This window comes from Petaurus breviceps, unplaced genomic scaffold (genome assembly GCF_028583685.1).
Source record: "Petaurus breviceps papuanus isolate PSGF00001 unplaced genomic scaffold, PetGlider_PUasm1.0 90696, whole genome shotgun sequence".
Lineage (NCBI taxonomy): Eukaryota > Metazoa > Chordata > Mammalia > Diprotodontia > Petauridae > Petaurus > Petaurus breviceps.
This window is the reverse complement of record NW_027187314.1, coordinates 1049632-1068446: the sequence shown is the minus strand read 5'-3', so window position 1 is coordinate 1068446 and position 18815 is coordinate 1049632. Positions and strand designations below refer to the sequence as shown.

Genomic DNA, 18815 nt, shown 5'->3' with positions numbered 1-18815 from the left:
CTCCCTCTAAGCAACTCCCTTAAAGGCCCACCTTTTTCACATCATTATTTTTTGTTGATGTTGTGTGGTTATGATTCATATGATGACATTTCTGAAGAATTAAAAGTTTTAGGTCACCCAAAGGCCAATCTAGAGTTATATGGTAAACTGTAGTATATTAACACAGAAGAATTGCATAGGAGAAATAGTATTAAGGATGTCGTCAGAGAGATGTGCGACCAGAAAAGGAAATAGACTGGTTGGGTACCAGGGATAGACAACTGTTATTCGTTTCATAATATTATCTTCTTCTGGGGGACCTATGATTTTTAGGTTGTGTCTATGCATTCTGTCATCTTGATTAGTATGTTTTGCTTACATAGTAAATATATTTTCTTTTAATGTTGTTTTTTTCTTTTTGCTTCTTTTCCAGATTATTCTTATGAATAGTTTCATCCCTAATATTTTATTCTGTCTTATTTCTTTGATGAGGCTTGACAGTATAGAGTTCAGTTTTTCTATTCTGGCTGTTATTTTTCCTGTGATGACCATAAATTCTGCTCTCATAATTCTTATTTTCCTTTTTGACTATTTAGGAGCTGGGTGTTGTCATTCCATATTCTCCTCAAATTCTATGGAGTCCTCTTTCTCATCAATTATTGAGTCATTTTCCTTTATTTTATAGTATTTACTAATAGATTCCTGAACTCATTTACTATATCTGGTGTAGTAAGCTTTCTTTTTCTTGGAATCTTTTGTAATTTCATTATTTTTTCCCTTTTATTTTTCCATGGTACTCACTTTCTCTCTTTCTTCTTTCTGATTATGGTTTATTTGAGGCTGAATTGCAGAGCAACTCTGCTTCCTCCCAGTCTGGGCAGTTCACAGTTTACAGATTACTAGGTCTTGGTCCCAAGGAACTTTTGGTTTTTTAGAAGTGGTCTTAGCTAGATGCTGTGCTCTTGTCTGTCAGTCTTATTGGAGTGCTATGCAGGTAACTAGCAACCTTCAAGCCTTCCAGTTTCTTGTCTTGGTGTCCCCCTCCCTCTATTTCTTAGTTCTTTGACCTGGTACCAGCAGTTCAGAACTTTTCAGCACTAGTACTACCGGTATAGTGTTTTTTGTTTTGGCACTGCCTCTGCTGGTACTAAAGCACTAGCAGTACAGAGCTTTGCTACAGCCCCTGGCAGACATTTATGCCTGAGGGGCTGTAGCTTCCTGACTGTCACATAGCTGGGAAAAATTTCCACAGCTTTCAGCTGGAATCTCTATGATATTAAAAAGATGTAGGAAGGACCAGGGTGTGTGTTAGGGAGGGAGGGGACCCTGGAAGGGTTGTAAGCCTATTTTGTACCTAATTAAAAGTAAGTACACAATTCAAAGTTAGCCTTGTATAAAATAACCAAATCAATTATAATTAAGTTAGGTAGCAATTTATATTTTACTTTATTGTTCCTGTTTAATCTGCCTAGGTGAGCTAACATGTAATTTTGATACAGTGATTTCAAAAGCTTTGCAGTAGCAGATCAGTAGAAGATAATTTCTTTATCCTGTAGAAAGGAAGAGTGTTTTAAAAAGTTTAGTATCATGAGTGATAAGAGAGGAAGGTAGTGATTACTAAACTTTTTTTGATTGGCTCCATTCTTACTTTTATCTGGTAATACTTCTTCTTTGGTTATACATGGGATAGAGTAGAAAGATAACTTGTTAGCTCTTGGCAGTTCTTTCAAATGACTGCTTCTGAAAATGATAGTTAATACTAATAACTCATTTATGTAGTGTTTTCAAATTGTGATCCTCACAATAACCATCCTGTGAGATAGATTGTATGAGATATTATTTCTTTTTTAAAGTGAGAAACCTAAGACTCAGAGAGATTGTGACCTGCAAATGGATCTATACTTACTACTTGAACCCAGGTCTCCTGACTTCAGATCCAGTGCTCTGCACAGCTAAGGTGTTGAACTCTTCATTCTTCTTTTCACTTACTTATCCTACAGAGGAAGTATTACTGTGTAGTGACTATCCAAGGAGTAACAGAAATGGCCCTAAATATCCACACACTACTTAATCCACCTTTAACTGAATATTAGTATATGTTTAATTTTTAAAATTAAATTTTTTTTCAGTTTACAAAAATCTAATTTCTCTTCCTCATCTCCTTCCCCCCCTTGGAAGAATAAAGAATGGAAAAAAAACCAGAATCATTGTAACAAATATGCATAGTCAAAAAAAAATTCCTGCAGTAACCAGTTCCAAAACCACTTATTTATGCCTTCTTTTTCTTTTTAAAGTTTTTATTTAGTTTTCAACATTTATTTCCCTAAGTTTTAAATTTTCTCCCCCTCCATGCTCTCCTCCCTCCCCAGGATGGCATGCTATCTGATACAGGCTCTACATATATATTTCTTTTTTTTTTTTTTTTTTAAGCAATTGGGGTTAAGTAACTTGCTCAAGGTTGCACAGCCAGTTATTTCTGGGTGTGGTGCTAAAAGTATTTGAGTCCGGATTTGATCCCCAGGTCATCACGACACTGGGGCCAGAGCTCTTACTTGCTGAGCCACCTGGCCACCCCTTATATATATATTTCTTATGTCTCATTTTTCACTATGAGTCCATGAATCTGTTACCTCTTTGTTAGGAATTAGGTATTGTACTTTATCATCAGTTCTCTATAATCATAGTTAATCATTGCATTGATAAGTTCTTATGTCTTTCAAGGAGGTTTGTCATTATAATGCCGTATTGTATAAATTTTCTTCTGGTTCTGCTCACTTTGCTCTTTGTCAATTCATATAAATATTTTCAGATTCCTCTGAGATAATCCCTTTCATCTTTTCTTATGGCATAATAATATTCAGTTGCATTCATATACTATTGATTAGCCATTCCCCAGTTGATGGATACCACCTTGGATTCTAGTTCTTTGCCACCACTAAAAAAACTGCCACAAATATTTTTGTATATATACGGTTATTTTTCTTCTTTGATTTTTCTGGATATCGTATAGTGTATTGTATCGTATAGTATAGGTATTGCTGGGTTAAGTGTATGCATAGCTAAATAATTTTTTGTGCATAGTTTCAGATTGCTTTTCAGAATGACTAGACCAGTTCATAGTGCCACCAGCACAGCATGAATCTTATCTTTTCCCATGACTCTTCCAACATCTGTCTTTTTTTTGTCACTGCCAGTCTGATTGGGTGTGAACTGGAACCACAGACACTTTAATTTGCATTTCTCTAATTATTAGTGATTTAAAGCATTCTTTCATATAGCTAATAGGTAGCTTGGGTTTCTGTCTTTTCACATCTTTCCACATTTATCAATTGGAAAATGCCCCTTATTCTTAAAAATTTGTTTCACTTCCATATGTATTTGAAAATAAGGCTTTTATCAGACAAACTCACTGCGTAATTTCTCCCCACCCCCACTTAACTGTTTCCCTTCTAATCTTATTTATATTGGAGTTACTTGTGCAAAAACTTTTGCTTATTATATTTTCCTCCATTTTATTCTCTTATGCCCTTTCTTGTGATCATCACCAATACTCTATTTTTGATACATTAACTTTCAATGTCTTGCCTGTCTTCCCCTCACCCAGACCCCAATTATACATCCCTGCCTTTTCTTCCATTTTATTAAGCCCCTCTTCAAAATCTCACCTCTGAGCTTTAGGTTTGTTTTGTTTATGACTAATGCCCTTTTATTCTCCTTTTTCCCCTCACTATTTTTCATTTCCTTCAGCACATAGCACAGTGCCTGACACATAGTAGTTGCTTAATAAATGCTTGTTGACTGATTTCATCCCTGTTAAATTGAATGTGTTTCTACACCAAACTCTGTGTGTGTGTGTGTGTGTATTCATTCTATTTTCCTTTGACTATTTCAGATGACTATGAGGTTCAAATGATGACTGACCTCTCTATCCCTTCCTTGTGTATATTTCTGTTAGTCAATAAAGATTTATTCGGTGCCTATTTTGTGTTACTGTGCTAAGTACTGCAGATACAAAAGAAAGGTAAAAAGACAATCCCTGCTCTCAAGAGCTCATGAGCTAATGAAGCAAGGAGAAAGACCAATTTGTGAGAGTGGTGATGGAAGATATTGAAGGTAGAAGGCATCTGGGTAATAGGATAAGGGGGGAGGTAGAAGAGGAATAGTGAGGTAATATAGATGTAGAAGGATTGCCTTGCAGCAGCAAGGGACCAATTGAGATTGTGTAACATTAGATCCAATTATACTAGTCTGAGGATTTTTTTTTTTCCAGTTTCAATCAGCAGTCTTTGTGTAGGAGCAAAAGCAGTGGCTGGTGGGTGTGACCCCAGGATGAGGTGTAATATGGCAAGGTCAGCCGGACAACAAAGGAGGCAAGGGTTGCAAGAGGATAGTGTAGAGTTGGACTGGTTCACCAAATGGTCAAGTTGGGGAAATAGTATCATGCCTTATTGTTTGCAAAGCATTTAATGTGTGTGTGTGTGTGTATACATACATAGCAATCCTAAGAGGGAGATGCTTAATTTATTATTCCCATTTTATAGATGAGAAAATTGAGACTGAAAAAGATAAAGGGACTTGGTACCCAGAGTCACACAGCTAACTAATGTCTAAGGCTATATTTGAACTCAGGTCTTCTTGACTGCAAGCCTTCCTGCACATGATCAACTAGTGTAGGAGTTGTGTCATGGGAGATAATTGAGGGTTTGAAGGTTATGGTGTGGATGAAGAACAGGATTTAGGGTTGCAAGGTGGAGAGAAAAAGGTTAAATGACAATAGATTGTTAACAGTTAAGGGAATTTCAGAGTTCATGAACATGAAACTGAAACATTTATAGGTGATCTCAAGATCAAAGATATGAACATCTTGGTGTGTGACCAAGGTGGGGTGGAGGAATAGGTCGTGTGAAGTGAGTAAATTGAAGAATTTTGAGGTTATGGTGTTTGAGGGAGTATCAGTAAATTTACTGAAGTCCTCTAGTCATGAGGGTAGACATAGGGAAGAAAGACTTTGAGCCAGGCACTGAACTCATGGAGAAAAGGAGGAGAGTGTCAGATAATAGTTACTAGAATTTTGATTGGGTGGTAGAGATGGATAGAGTGAGCCTTAAAGGTGGAGAGGTTACTGTAATAACCTCTACAGGTAGAGGGAGAGCCTGGAAGTGGCAATGGGGCACAAGGACTATTCCAACTCTTCCCCCTGGACAAGTGAACTCATGAGTAAAAGTGCGAGAAGGGGCAACTAAAAAGGCTGTGTCATCAGGAGGTGTCCAGAAGATGGATAGAATGTTAAAGGAAGATATTTTAGAGGAAAGCAAGTTTTTTGCCTATGAAACAGCCATTGCAGAGAGCAAAGTGGAAGGCATGGGTAGTTTCAGAATGAGATTGGGGGAGAGGGGCGCTGTGGAAAAGGGCTTATTAAAAATAGGAATAAGGAAATAATTTTTGTGTCCCCTGGTTATGTGAGATAAATTCTCCTATTCTAACTCTTTTCTTTCATTTTTCCCTTCCTTTCTTTTGAACATATGTGTATTTTTCTCTCAACAATTATGTGTCTTCTCTCCCTCTCACCTGACCCTCTGCCCCGAGTTGAGAAATAAATAAAACAGAAATTCTGTTACAAACATGTATAATTAACGAAATAAAATTTCCTCATTGGCCAAGTCCAAAAGAATAAATATATCATTCTACACCTTGAGTCCTTCACCTCTTATTTTTCTCTGTTGAGTGAGATGTATTTTTGTATCCAGCTCTGTGTATGTGTATTCTCTCTTTTGATCAGTTCAGATGAGAATGAGGTTCAAGTGTCAGCCACTCCCCCTTACCTATTCCTCCTTGTTTTTATGTCAGGCTCCAATTATGTGAGATAATTTTCCTTGACTGTCCCTTACTTGCTCCCTGCCTCACCCCTATTGTATTCCTTTTCTTTTCTGTTTCCATTCTTTAAGTTCATCTAGAGTCTAGACATAACAGAACCACTATTCTTTTCATAACTACCTTCTGTCTAATTAGACTCACTCTCTGACTCCTGATCCATGATAAGGTTCAGTGGAAACAAATGTATCTCTTCATATTGGAATGTAAGTCATTTATCGTTATTCCTTTTTAATTGTTCATTCATATTTACCTTTTATATTTCTCTTTAACTCTTGTGCTTGAACTTCAGAGTTTCACACAGCTCTGTTCTTTTCATCAGGAATGTTTGAAAGAACTAAGAGCTGTTTGATTAAAGGTACTTTTTTCCTCTGTAGGATTATAACTCAGTTTTGCTGGGTAGGTGATTCTTGGCTGTAAACTTATCCTCACCCCCTGCAACATACTCTTTGATCCAGTGATGCTGGCCTTCTGGCTGTTACACAGACAAGACACTCGTTTCTCAGCTGCAGGCCTTTTTATCTTCATCTTTGCTTACTTGCTTCCCTGACTTCCTTTCAGTCCCAACGAAAATCCTTACTTCTATAGGCAGTCTTTCCTCTCTTAATTATTGCCTATTTATTCTGTATATAGCTTGTTTGTATCTATTTCTTTGTTGTCTCCATTAGATTGTGAGTTCCTTGAGAGTAGGGGTTGTCTTTTGCCTCTTTTTGTGTCCCCACTGCTTATCATTGTTCCTGGCACATAGGAGGCATCTAGGTGGCTGGCTCAGTGGGTAGAGCGTCAGATCTGAGTTAGCAATACCCAAGTTCAAGTCTGGCCTTAAACATTTTCTAGCTGTGTGACTTGGGCAAGTCACTTAACCCTGTTTGCCTCATATGTAAAACGAGCTAAAGAAGGAAATGGCAAAACACTCCAGTATCTTTGCCAAGAAAACCCCAAATGGTCAAGAAGAGTTGAACAGACTAAAATGACTGATCAACAACAATGTCCTATAGTAGGTGCTTAATAAATACTGATTGATTGATTCTTTAACCTGGAAGGTGTGATTTTGGCAATGAAGTTCTATAGTTTCCATTAAATAGAATTATTTCAAATGATAACTAGTGGATTCATTCTATTTCTACTTTGGTTTCTCTCTAGACAATAAAAAGATTTTTTGAAATATGATGTCTAGGCTTTTGTTTTGGTTATGGCATTCAGGTAGTCCAGTGATTCTTAAGTATTTTCTCCTCAGTCTGCTTTACAGTTCATTTGCTTTTGCTGTGAAGATGCCTTACATTTTCTTCTATTTTTAAATTCTTTTTACTTTATTTTAGTATTTCTTGTTGTTTCATGGAGACATTGGCTTCTCTTTGGTTCATTATAATTTTCAGGAAGCTTATTTATTTCTTGGGCAAGGTTTTGTATCTCTTGTGCCAAACTATTAATTCTCTTTCCATTTCTTTCTAATCTGACTTTATTTCTTTTAGAATTTTTCCTGTAGCTATTTCATTTCATTGACAAAAAACATTTTAAAGTCTTTTAAAAAAAACTTTTGCTTTATCTCTTCCAGGAATTATAGCTCAATTTGTGTCCAAGATGTATTTTTCCTTTGAGGCTTTGTAAGTTAAGTGCTCTCTTCTTCTGGGTTTGTGTCTTGAGCTTCCCTCTCACCATTGTAGCTTTTTATGATGGGATTCTTACTGTGTTTTTTCATTCTTTCAGCTTACTTCTTGAATTGAACTTTATGTTAGGGCTGTACCCTCTGCACTTGTGGAAGGAGGGTCTGGTGGGACCAGTACTCAGTAGTTTTTATATTATTCCAGGATCTCATAGACAGATCAGGCTGGGAACCTTCAAACTTTCAGTGTTCCCAAAGTTGTCTGATCACTGTCTGCTTTGTCTGAGCTCTACAACTTCCTGACCTGTCTAGCAACAGTAGACTGTTGCTGGACACAATCACTATCAGCCTTTTAGGAATGTGGTTCAGAGTAGCAGAGCTGCAGCTCTACTTTGGTATGAAATTCTTACCCTGGTTATTCCTCTTACATGTGGGGCTAAAAGTTGGAATTGTGCCCCTGCTGTGCTCTTGGGATCTGAGCCATACAGCTACTGCTTTTGAACCTGCTTCTCTGTGGGTACACAGTCCAAGGCCTGTACTGGAGTGTGAGAAGTGGGTCAGAGGGAAGCAAAATTTCCCTCTTCAGTCTGACCAGATTTGTGGCCCTGAACTTGTAGTAGTTTGACAGTGCTATCTGTGGCCATTTGTTCCTATTGAGGTACCCTTCTATGAGTCTGGGAGTGCCCTGGTATGAACCTAGACTCCTCTTGCCCCGACGCTCAGCTTCTCTCTGTGCTAGAAGGTTCTTCACATGGTGAAGTCTCCATCCCCAGTGTCTGTAGACTTCTCCATCTCTTTATGCCACCTTGGGTTGGAAAAATTACTTAGTGTGACTTTTTCTGAGATTTCTCTGTCAGGATTCAGACTGGTACATTTTTTAGTTCTGTTTGGAGCATTTTTTTAAGGAAAGCTTGCTGAACTACTTTCTGCTACTCTGCCATCTTTACTTCACACCCCCCCTTTTTTCTTTAAATTAAAAACATTTCAAAAAATCATTTGGAATTTAAATGCAAAAAGACCTAAAAGAAGACACATTTCCATGTACACAGCACAGAATATAAAGAGGATTCAGTATAAAGCCATGAATTTCCTTTTCATACTGTTTGCTTTCTATTAAAAATGGTGTAATAAATACTAGTTTTCTTTTGTTTTTTAATTTTCTCTCTCCTCCCCCACCCTACCCCACAGAAGGCTACCATTAGACACAAATGTATGTGTGTGTGTACATGTAAAACCATACTATACATATTTCTATTTATCAATTCTTTCTTTGGATGTGGATAACGTCTTTCTTTGTGTAGGTCCTTTGTAGTTGATTTGAGTATTTATAGTACTCAAAATGACTTGGTAATTCAAAGTTGTTCTTAGAACAGTATTGCTGTTACTTTGTACAATGTTCTCTTGGTTCTACTCATTTCACTCTTTATTATTTCATGCAAGTCTTTCCATGTTTTTCTAAGATCAACTAGCCCATCATTCATTAAAGTACAGTAATATTTATCACAATTGTATACCACAACTTGTTTAATCATTACTCAATTGATCGTCATCCCTTCAATTTCCAGTTCTTTGTCACCACAAAGAGAGCTGCTATATTTGAGAACATATAAATTCTTTTCCTTTTTCCCTAATCACCTTGGGAAACAGATTTAATAATGGTTTTTTGGTTTTATCCCTCATTCTCAGAAGACCAAAATGACATCACTGTGTTGGAGTCAAGATACAGTGTGTCCAACTGTGGCTGATCAGACCAATATGAGCTTGGAATTCTCTACTATGGGTTGGGCACAAATAGTCCATATAAAACACAGTTTTATAACTCCTTGGGCATAATTCCAGAGTGGTTGGATCATTTCACAGTTCCACCAACAGTGAATTAACATCCCAGTTCTTCCATATTCCCTTCAGTATTTGTCACTTTGCCCTTCTTTCATTTTAGCCCATCTGATAAGATGATATCTCAAAGTTGTTTTAAAATGCATTTCTCTAATCAGTAGTTATTTAGAGCATTTTTTCATATGTCTTTATATAGTTTTGATTTTTTTTCATAAAAAAACTGCCTGTTCATATGCTTTGACTATCTATTGGGGAATGACTCATATTCTTACAAATGATAGAAAACCTTTATCTGAGAAACTGTCTATAAATTTTTCTTCCAATTTTCCGTTTTCCTTCTAATCTTGGCTACATTGATTTTATTTGTTTGTACAAAAACATTTTAATTTAATGTAATTGTAATTATCCATTTTACATCTCACAGTGTTCTCTGTCTCTTGCTTATATATTCATAAATTGTTCTCCTGTCTGTAAGTATGATAGGTAATATGTTCTATCTTCTGATTTTCTTATGCTATCTCCCTTTATATCTAGATCATGTATCCATTTTGACCATATCTTGATAAACGTTATATTGGTCTATGCCCAATTTTTGCCAGACTACTTTACAGCTTTCCCAGCTGTTTTTACCAAATAATGAATTCATATCCCAAAAGCTTAAATCTTTACATTTGTCACACACAAGGTTACTGTAATCATTTGCTGCTGTGTATTGTATGTTTACTCTGTTTCATTGATCTACTTTTCTATTTCTTAGCTAGTACAAGATAGTTTGTATAATAACTGCCTTATGGTATGGTTTAAGATCTGGTACTGCCAAACCTCCTTCCTTTACATTTTTTTTCCATTAATTCTTTTGATATTCTTGACTTATTGGTCTTCTAAATGAATTTTATTATTTTTTCCTAGCTCAATAAAATAATTTTTTGGTAATTTAATTTGGATGGCATTGAATGAATTGATTAGTAAAATTATCATTTACATTATATTGACTGCCTACCCATGAACAGTTAAATATATCTACACTTATTTAAATCTGACTTTATATAAGGAGTGTTTTCTAACATGTTTTCTAATATAATTAAATTAATTATTATCATATAGCATTTGCTATATAATTGGGTTTGTTTTGGTAGGGATATTCCGAGATATTTTATACTATCTACAGTTATTTTAAATTAGATATCTCTTACTATCTCTTCTTGCAGGGTTTTGATAGTGATATATAGAAGTGCTGATGATTGATGTTTGTTTTATATCCTGCTACTTTGCGAAAATTATTGATTTTTCCACTAACTTTTTAGTTGATTCTGTAGAATTTTAGAAGTATATCATATCACCTGCAAAGAGAGAGTTTTATTACTTCATTTCCCAGTCTGATTCCTTTGATTTCTTTTTCTTCTCTTATTGCTATTGCTAGCATTTTTAGTACAATATTGAGTAATATTGATATTTGGCATCCTTGTTTCACTTCTGATCTTACTGGGAAGGCTTCAAGCTTATCCCCATTACAAATAATGCTTGCTGATGGTTTTAGGTAGATGCTTCTTATCATTTTAAGGAAAAATTTCTTTATTTCTATAGTTTCAAATATTTTTAATAGAAATGAGTGTTGTATTTTATCAAAAGCCTTTTCTGCATCTGTTGATATAATCATAAGATTTTTGTTACTTTTGTTACTGATATAATCAATTATATTAATAGTTTTCCTTATGTTAGACTATCCCTGCATTCCTGATATAAGTCCTACTTTGTTACAGTGTATAATTTTTGTAGTATATTGTTGTAGTCTTCTACTTAGTATTTTTTTTTGCATCCATATTCATTAATGAAATTGGCTTATAATTTGCTTTCCCTGTTTTTGCTCTTCCTGTTTTAAGTATCAGTACCAAATTTGTTGTAGAAAAGAATTGTTGGATTTTTTTTTTTTGCACGTTATTCCAAATAATTTGTTTCATATTGGAATTAGTTGATCTTAAAATGTTTGGTAGAATTCATTTGCAAATCCATTTAGTCCTGATGCTTTTTTCTCAGGAACCTCATTTTTGGCATGTTCAGTTTCTTTTTCTAAAGTAGGTTTATTTAGATAATCTATTTCCTCTTCTGTTAATCTAGGCAGTTTATATTTTTGTTAAGCATTCTACCATTTCACTTAAATTGTTAAATTTATTGGCATATAATTGGACAAAATAACTCCTTATAATTACTTTGATTTCATCTTAATTTGTGGTATTGTTCACCTCTTTCATTTTTAATATTAGTGATTACTTTTTCTTCTTTTTTAAAAGACCGTATTAACTAGTCGTTTATCTTTTTATTGATTTTTTCGTAAGACCAACTCCTAATTTTATTAATTCAGTGGTTTTTTTGTGCTCAATTTTATTAATTTAATCTTTAACTTAAGGTTTCCAATTTGGTGTTTAATTGGGGATTTTTATTTTGTTCTTTTTTAAAAGTTTTTTTTTAATTGCATACCCATTTCATTGGTCTGTTCTTTCTCTATTTTATTGATATCAGCATTTAGAGATAGATTTGCCTCTGATTACTGCTTTTGCTGCATTCCATATGTTTTGGTATTTATCTCATTACTATATTTTATTTAATAAAAATTGTTTCTATGATTTGTTCTTTAACTCACTCATTTTTTTTTAAGATTAGGTTCTTTAGTTTCCAGTTAGTGTTTCTATTTCCATGGTACCTTATGAATATAATTTTTATTACATTTTGATCTGACGGTGATGGACTTAATGTTTCTACTTTCCTGAATTTGACTATAAGATTTTTATGCCCAATATATGGTCAATTTTTATACATCTGCCATGTATCACTGAGAAAAAGGCATGTCCCTTTCTATTCCCATTCAGTTCTCTCCAGATATCTATCATATCTAGCTTATTTAAGATTCTATTCACCTCTTTTACTTCTTCCTTTCTTATTTTTTGCTTAGAGTTATCTAATTCTATTGAGAGGAGAAAGTTAAGGTCCCCCCACTATTATAGTGTTACTATTGATTTCCACCTGTAATTGAAATTACCTTTTTTTTTTTTTTAAATCATGGCTTTCAGGTAGTCCAATAATTTTTAAATGATCTCTCCTGGATCTGTTTTCCAGGTCAGTGGTTTTTCCAGTTAGATATTTCACATTGCCTTCTACTTTTTCATTTTTTTGGATCTGTTTTATAGTATCTTGATTTCTCATAAAGTCATTAGCTTCTATTTGCTCCAGTATAATTTTGAAGGAATTATTTTCTTCAGTGAGTTTTTGAATTTTCTTTTCTATCTGGCCAATTTGGCTTTTTGGACCTCTTTTGCCTTTTGAGTTTTTTTTTAAGGTGTTATTTTCTTCAGTATTTTTTTGGGTCTCCTTTAGCAGACTTGACTCACTTTTCATGATTTTCTTGCATCCTCATTTCTCTTCCCAATTTTTCCTCCACTTCTCTTACTTGATTTTGAAAGTCTTTCTTGAGCTCCTCCATGACTTGTAACCTTTTCATATTTTTCTTGGAGGCTTTTGATGAAGGAGTTTTGACTTTGTCATCTTCTTTAGGTCCTATGTTTTTATTGTCTTTGTCACCAAAAAACAATTCTCTACTTTGATTTCACTTCCTGTGTTTGTTCATCTTGCCAGTCAATTACTTGACTTTTGAGACTTTTGAGCTCTTTGCTGTGGTAGAACTCTGCTTTCAGAGTGGAGAGTTCTGTGTCCCAGATTTCTGGGGTTTTGCATAGCTGTTGTCAGAGCCTATTCTGGGCACCTGCCTTAGAACTGTGAAGATAACTGCCTCTCCACAATCTCATCAGGCTCTAACATACCAGTGCTCTTCACCCCAGGACTGCCACTCATGACTGCGACCCAGATCCAAGCAGGGCAAAGCAAGAGAATCCTACCTCAGTGCCCGCAAAGAGTCCTGCAATTTCCCTCTGGACAGTCATTTGATCTCCTCACAATTTGTGGGCCTAGACCTCAGGAAGCAGCCATGGTGGCAGTTGCAGGTGCTGCCACCCTTGCTGCCCTGGGAGCAGGGGTCGGACTGTGCTCTTCTCTCACCCAGGTTCAACAGTTTTCCAATGACCTTTTAGTTTCTCTTTGACGTTTATGGGTTGAGAAGTCTGGAAACCACCACAGCTGCCAGTGATTCACTCCTCTGAAGTCTGCTCTGGCTGATCTCTGCCACTGTTCTAGGCTGCACAACCCACATGGGACTGAGCTGGGCTCCTAGCTCAGTGTGATAGACCCTTCCTGTCAGGCTGCCAGGCCGCCTTCAGCGGGAGATTTGTTTCTCTATTAGTTTGTGGGCTCTGTAGCTCTAAAATTTGTTTGGAGTCATTTCTTACAGGTATTGGTGGTGGTTGGAGCACCAGCTCAAGCAGGTTTTTGTTTTTCTTTGCTGTCTTGGCTCCACTTCCACCTGTAATTAATTTTTGCTTTAAAAATTTAGATGCTATACCATTTGGTGTGTATAGGTTTGGTATTGATATTGCTTCATTTTCTATGGTATCTTTTATAATAATGTAGGTTCCCTGTTTGTTTCTTTTAATTAAATCTATTTTAGCTACCCTTGCTTTTTTTTTTACCTCAGCTGAAGCATAATAGATTCTGTTCCAGCCTCTATTTTAACTCTGTATCCAATAACATATTATTGGGTTCTGGTGTTTAATCCATGCTGTTATTTGTTTCCATTTCATGGATAGTTCATCCCATTCATATTCAAAATTATAATTACTATTTATATATTTCCCTCCATCCTATTTTTCCTCTGTATTATCCTTCTCACCCTCTTTTTACTCTATCCCAGTCTGATTTGCTTCTAACCACTCCCTCCCTTATCATCTCCCCCATTCTTGATCTACAAACCTTTGAAAAGTCCCTCCCTTATCTTGTCACCTTGTCCTCATGTTTCTTTATAAATTTAGAAGACTTTTATACCCTTCTGGATGTATATGTTCTTCCCACTTTGATCCAATTCCTGTGAAAATATGTGCTACCAGCCCTCCATCCCCATCTGCTTCCACTGTAACAATTCTTCCATTCACATCTTGTTTGCATGAGATTATTACTCTATTTTATCTCTCCCAATCCAGTTTTGTTTTTTAGAATCATCCCATCATAGCTCAAACCCAAGCCTTTTATGTATGTTAAGGATAACTTTAGTAAGAGTACAGATAACATTTTCTCCATTAAGAAGTAAACAGTATGGCCTTATTGAGTCCTTTATAATTGGTCTTTAATGTTTACCTTATGTTTCTCCTAGATCTTATAAGTCAAATTTTGCATTGAGTTCCGATCTTTTTGTTACAAATACCTGAAAATCTTTCATTAAATGTACTTCCCCCCTGCCCCATCCCTGTCTCCCCCATTCAGGGTTATACTCAGCTTTGCTGGTAAGTTATTCTTGATTGCAAACTCAGCTCCTTTGCTCTTCGAAGTATAATATTCCAAGCCCTTAGGTCTTTTAACAGAGAAGCTGCTAATTCTAATGTTATCCTGACTGTAGTTCCAAAGGATTTAAATTGTTTTGTTTTTCTTTTTAATTATTGCTTGTAGTATTTTCTCCTTAACTTGGGAGCTTTGAAACTTGAACATGATGTTCCTGTGAATTTTCATCTTGGGATCACTTTCCAGTGGTGATCAGTGGATTTTTTTCTATTTCTGTTTTACCCTCTTACTCTAATAATTTACTTTAGGGTAATTTTCCTTAATGATTTCTTGTAATATTGTATCTAGACTTTTTTTTATCATAACTTTCAGGTAGTCCAATAATTCTTATATTGTCTCCCCTCGATCTGTTTCCAGATCAGTTGTTTTTCTAATGAGATGTTTTATTCTCTTCTATTTTTTTTAAATTCTTTTGATTTTGTTTTATTATTTCTTGGCACCTTCTAATGTCATTCATTTCCCTTTGCCCAGTTCTTGGTTTTTAAGTAGTTATTTTCTTAAGTTTTTGGATCTCTTTTCCCAGTTGGTTTTCATAATTCTCTAATTTTTTGAATTGCTCTTATTTTTTTCCCTAATTTTTCTTCATCCTCTCTTATTTGATTTTTAAAGTCCTTTTTAAGTTCTTCCAGGAACTCTTTTTGGGCTTGTGACCAGTTGACATTTTTCTTTGAAATAGGAGTAGCTTTTTTTTAACTTCATTATCTTCTGAGTATGAATCCAGATCTTCTTTATTGCCATAGTAGCTATCTATGGTTTGGTTCTTTCTCTGTTGCTTATTTATTATCCTTACAATATTATTTTTAGCAGGTTATTATTATAGTCAAGTTCTAGTCCAAAGTTGTGGGGGTGATGTCTCAAGCTTGAAGTTCTTCTCTAAGCACTGTCTGGGGGCTCCTCCTTGGACATTCCTCTCTGTCCCTGAGAGACTAGGCTAGGCCCCCCAGCCAGGCTGTCACTGCAGATGCTTTTGCTCCCTGCAGTTCCTTCCATGGCTATAAACTTCAGCTCACTCCTCTGCCCTGGTACTGAAACCAGGGACTCTGGTCTTCTGCAAGTGCTCACAACCGGTAGGGTCCCTGCCCTTCTACTACTGCACTCACTGCAAAAGATTGCCCCTCCTCACTCAAAGCTGCAGCCCACGTCTGAGTGTGGTCAACACAACTGAGCCTGGCATCCTGCATCAGAGGAGGGTCCTTCATCTTATCCTATTTTGCTCTCCCACCCCCACACTGTCCTTGAGGTGAAAGTTCCTGATGCTGAGGCCATCTCCAGTTACCCCTAGGACTTTTTGTTGGTTGATTCTGAAGAGTCCACACTTCAAATAAGCCAACTCTCTGCCTCTGGAGGTGGGTCTTTCCTGAGATCCTCCCAAGTTGTCTTAGGACAACTGCTTTATCCCAACTTTTAATTATCTCTGCTGTTCAAAGTTCACTTTATGATGATATTTTATCATGTTTGTAGGAGAAATTTGGAGAGTCCAGTATTTCTTGTGTTATTCTGCCATCTTCCCCTTTCTTCTTTTACCATCATCAAAATATAATAAAATTCAGTACCAGACCTTCTGTTTTATTTGACGTCTAAGATTTAAGATTTCTAATGATATTTTGGTTCTTAGGGGAGGTTTGTATCATCCCCTGCAATCTATTAAAATGCATATAGTTCCATATAAAACCTTTCTTCAGTTTATCACTTGTATTTACCTTTTTCTCTTTACTCCCATGTTTATATTTCAAAATTTCTACTCATCCGTAGTCTTTTAATCTATAATGCTTGTAAATCCTCCATCATTTTTTTCTCCTTTGAAGGGTAATATTCAGTTTTGTTGGGTAAGTTATTATTGATTGCTAATCTGTATCTTTTGCTTTTTAGAATATATTTTTTGTTACCTTTATAGTATTAAATTTTGTGATCCTGACTGACTTCTTGGTTGTTGTTCAGTCTTTTCAGTCATGTCTGGCTCTTTGTGACACCCATTTAGGGTTTTCTTGGCAAAGATACTGGTGTGGTTTGCCATGTCCTTCTCCAGCTCATTTTACAGATGTGGAAACTGAGGCAAACAGGATTAAATGATTTGCCCAGGATCAGATAGCTAGTAAGTGTCTTGAGGTCCAATTTCAACCTAAATCTTCCTGACTCCAGCCTCTGTGCTTTGTCTAATAAGCTAACTACCCCAGATTCCTTGGTACTTTAACTCTTTCTGGCTGCTTACAGTATTTCTTCTTTGACCTTTGAATATTTACTTTGCTATTACTGGGAATTTCCATTTTGGAGTTTCAAGAGAGGATTGGTCAAATTTTTTTTCCTCTTTTCATTTTGTGCTTTGATTCTAATATGTCTGAGTACTTTTCTTTCATGCTTTCTTGAACTATCATATCTAGGCTCTTTTTGGTCATGGTTTTTAGGTAGAACAGTGAAATTGATCCTCTTATCATCTCTTTGATCTGTTTTCTAGGTCATTTGTTTAATATAAAACATCTTATTTTTTCTTTTTTTTTTTTTTGCATCTTTTCACTTTTTTTTAACATTACTTTTTATCTCATAGAGGCATTAACCTTTGGTCCATTCAAATTTTCAGTTTTTTGTTACTTGGAGAGTATTTTATACCTCTTGTGCCAAGCTGTTAGTCCTCTTTCAAGTCTTTCTTTTATAGTTCTCATTTCTTTAGCATTTCTTTGCTTTATTCCTCTTATTTAATTTCTAATACTATTTAAAACTCATTTTTGTAAACTCTTGAATCACTTCTCTGAATTCTGATTTTTTTGGATAGGCTGAATTTTTCTTAGAGGTTTTAATTGTAGATGTTTTAGAATTATTCTCTTCTGCATGTTTGTATGGTGAGCATCCTTGACATTATAATTTCTTTACCTTTCTGTTTTTGTTATTTATTCATTTTTCCAACAATATTCTCCAAGCAGGCCAGTGTTGCTGGCCTGGCTTATCATGTAATTCTTGGGGCTAAGTTTGTGATTTTAGACTATCTGAGGGATCCCCCTGCTACAGTTCTGGGTGGGGAACTAAGTACAAGATCTGCTCAGAGAGTCCTTTCTCCTTTCCTTGAGAGTCCTGCCCTCTCAAGAGCCCAAACTGTTGGCCTGGGCCCAAAGCTGATTCTGTGGTCAACTCTGGAGACTATGAATATCTTACTAGCCTTGCTTATCCCCAAGTGCAAAAGAGGGAGTGATGTCAGAATGAATAGAGGGCTAGCTTTAGATGCAGAAAGACTTGGATTCAGGTCCTGCCTTTGACATCTACTTAACTGTACTACCATGGGCAAGTCACTTAACCACTCAGCACCCTTGGCAACTTTCTAAGATTATAAATTACAAACAAGTTATCGATCTCCATCCATGCAAGGACTTTCCACAGTAGGACTTCCTATGTAAATGAAATAGCAGGTCCTCTATCCCCTAAAAAAGGTAACAAAACCAAAGCAAAGGACATTGCGCCTTGTTTTATTACCTTAAAGATAATCCCTTGAATCTCTTTAGCAAAAGTTTAAAGAGTTTTAAATTTACGTTTTTTTTTTCCCTAAGTTTTTAAGATGTTTATTTTACATTGTTAATGAGTCAACTAAGTGAGGTACTGGATAGAGTCTTGAATTTCAAGTAAGAAAGACCCAAGTTCAAATCTTGCCTCAGACACCAGCTATGTGACTGAACACGTCTCTTAATCTGTCCCAGCTTCAGTTTCCTCAGCTACAAAATGGGGGTAATAGCACCTATTTCACAGGATTATTGTGGAGATCAAGTGAGATAATATATGTAAATCACTTTTTGAACCTTAAAACACAATGCAAATATTAGCAAGTATCATCATCAGAGCCAAGTAGGATATTTTACTCTATCTAATAGCGTCTTTTGGGAGGTAAGAAGCCAGTCTCTTTTTTTCATTGTTATGATAACCATAAAAAAAGTGTGGCAACGCAGAGTTTGCAGTTATACCAGCCCTAAAACATGAGTGTTTACATGTTTTATAAGCAATTAAAATACCTAACCTTAGATGCTTTTTAAGAATAAAATGAAAAATTAACCCCAAAGGATCTAGACATTATTTTAGTGGCCTTTGACCATTTTGATTATCATCAGTGCTT

The 18815-nt window shown here is 35.7% G+C and overlaps 1 protein-coding gene across 2 annotated transcripts in view; it reads left to right on the top strand.

Moving 5' to 3' along the window:
• The window catches only part of KLHL15 (kelch like family member 15), a 61773-nt gene that overhangs the window by 37003 nt on the left and 5955 nt on the right, over positions 1–18815 (top strand). The window lies entirely within an intron of this gene.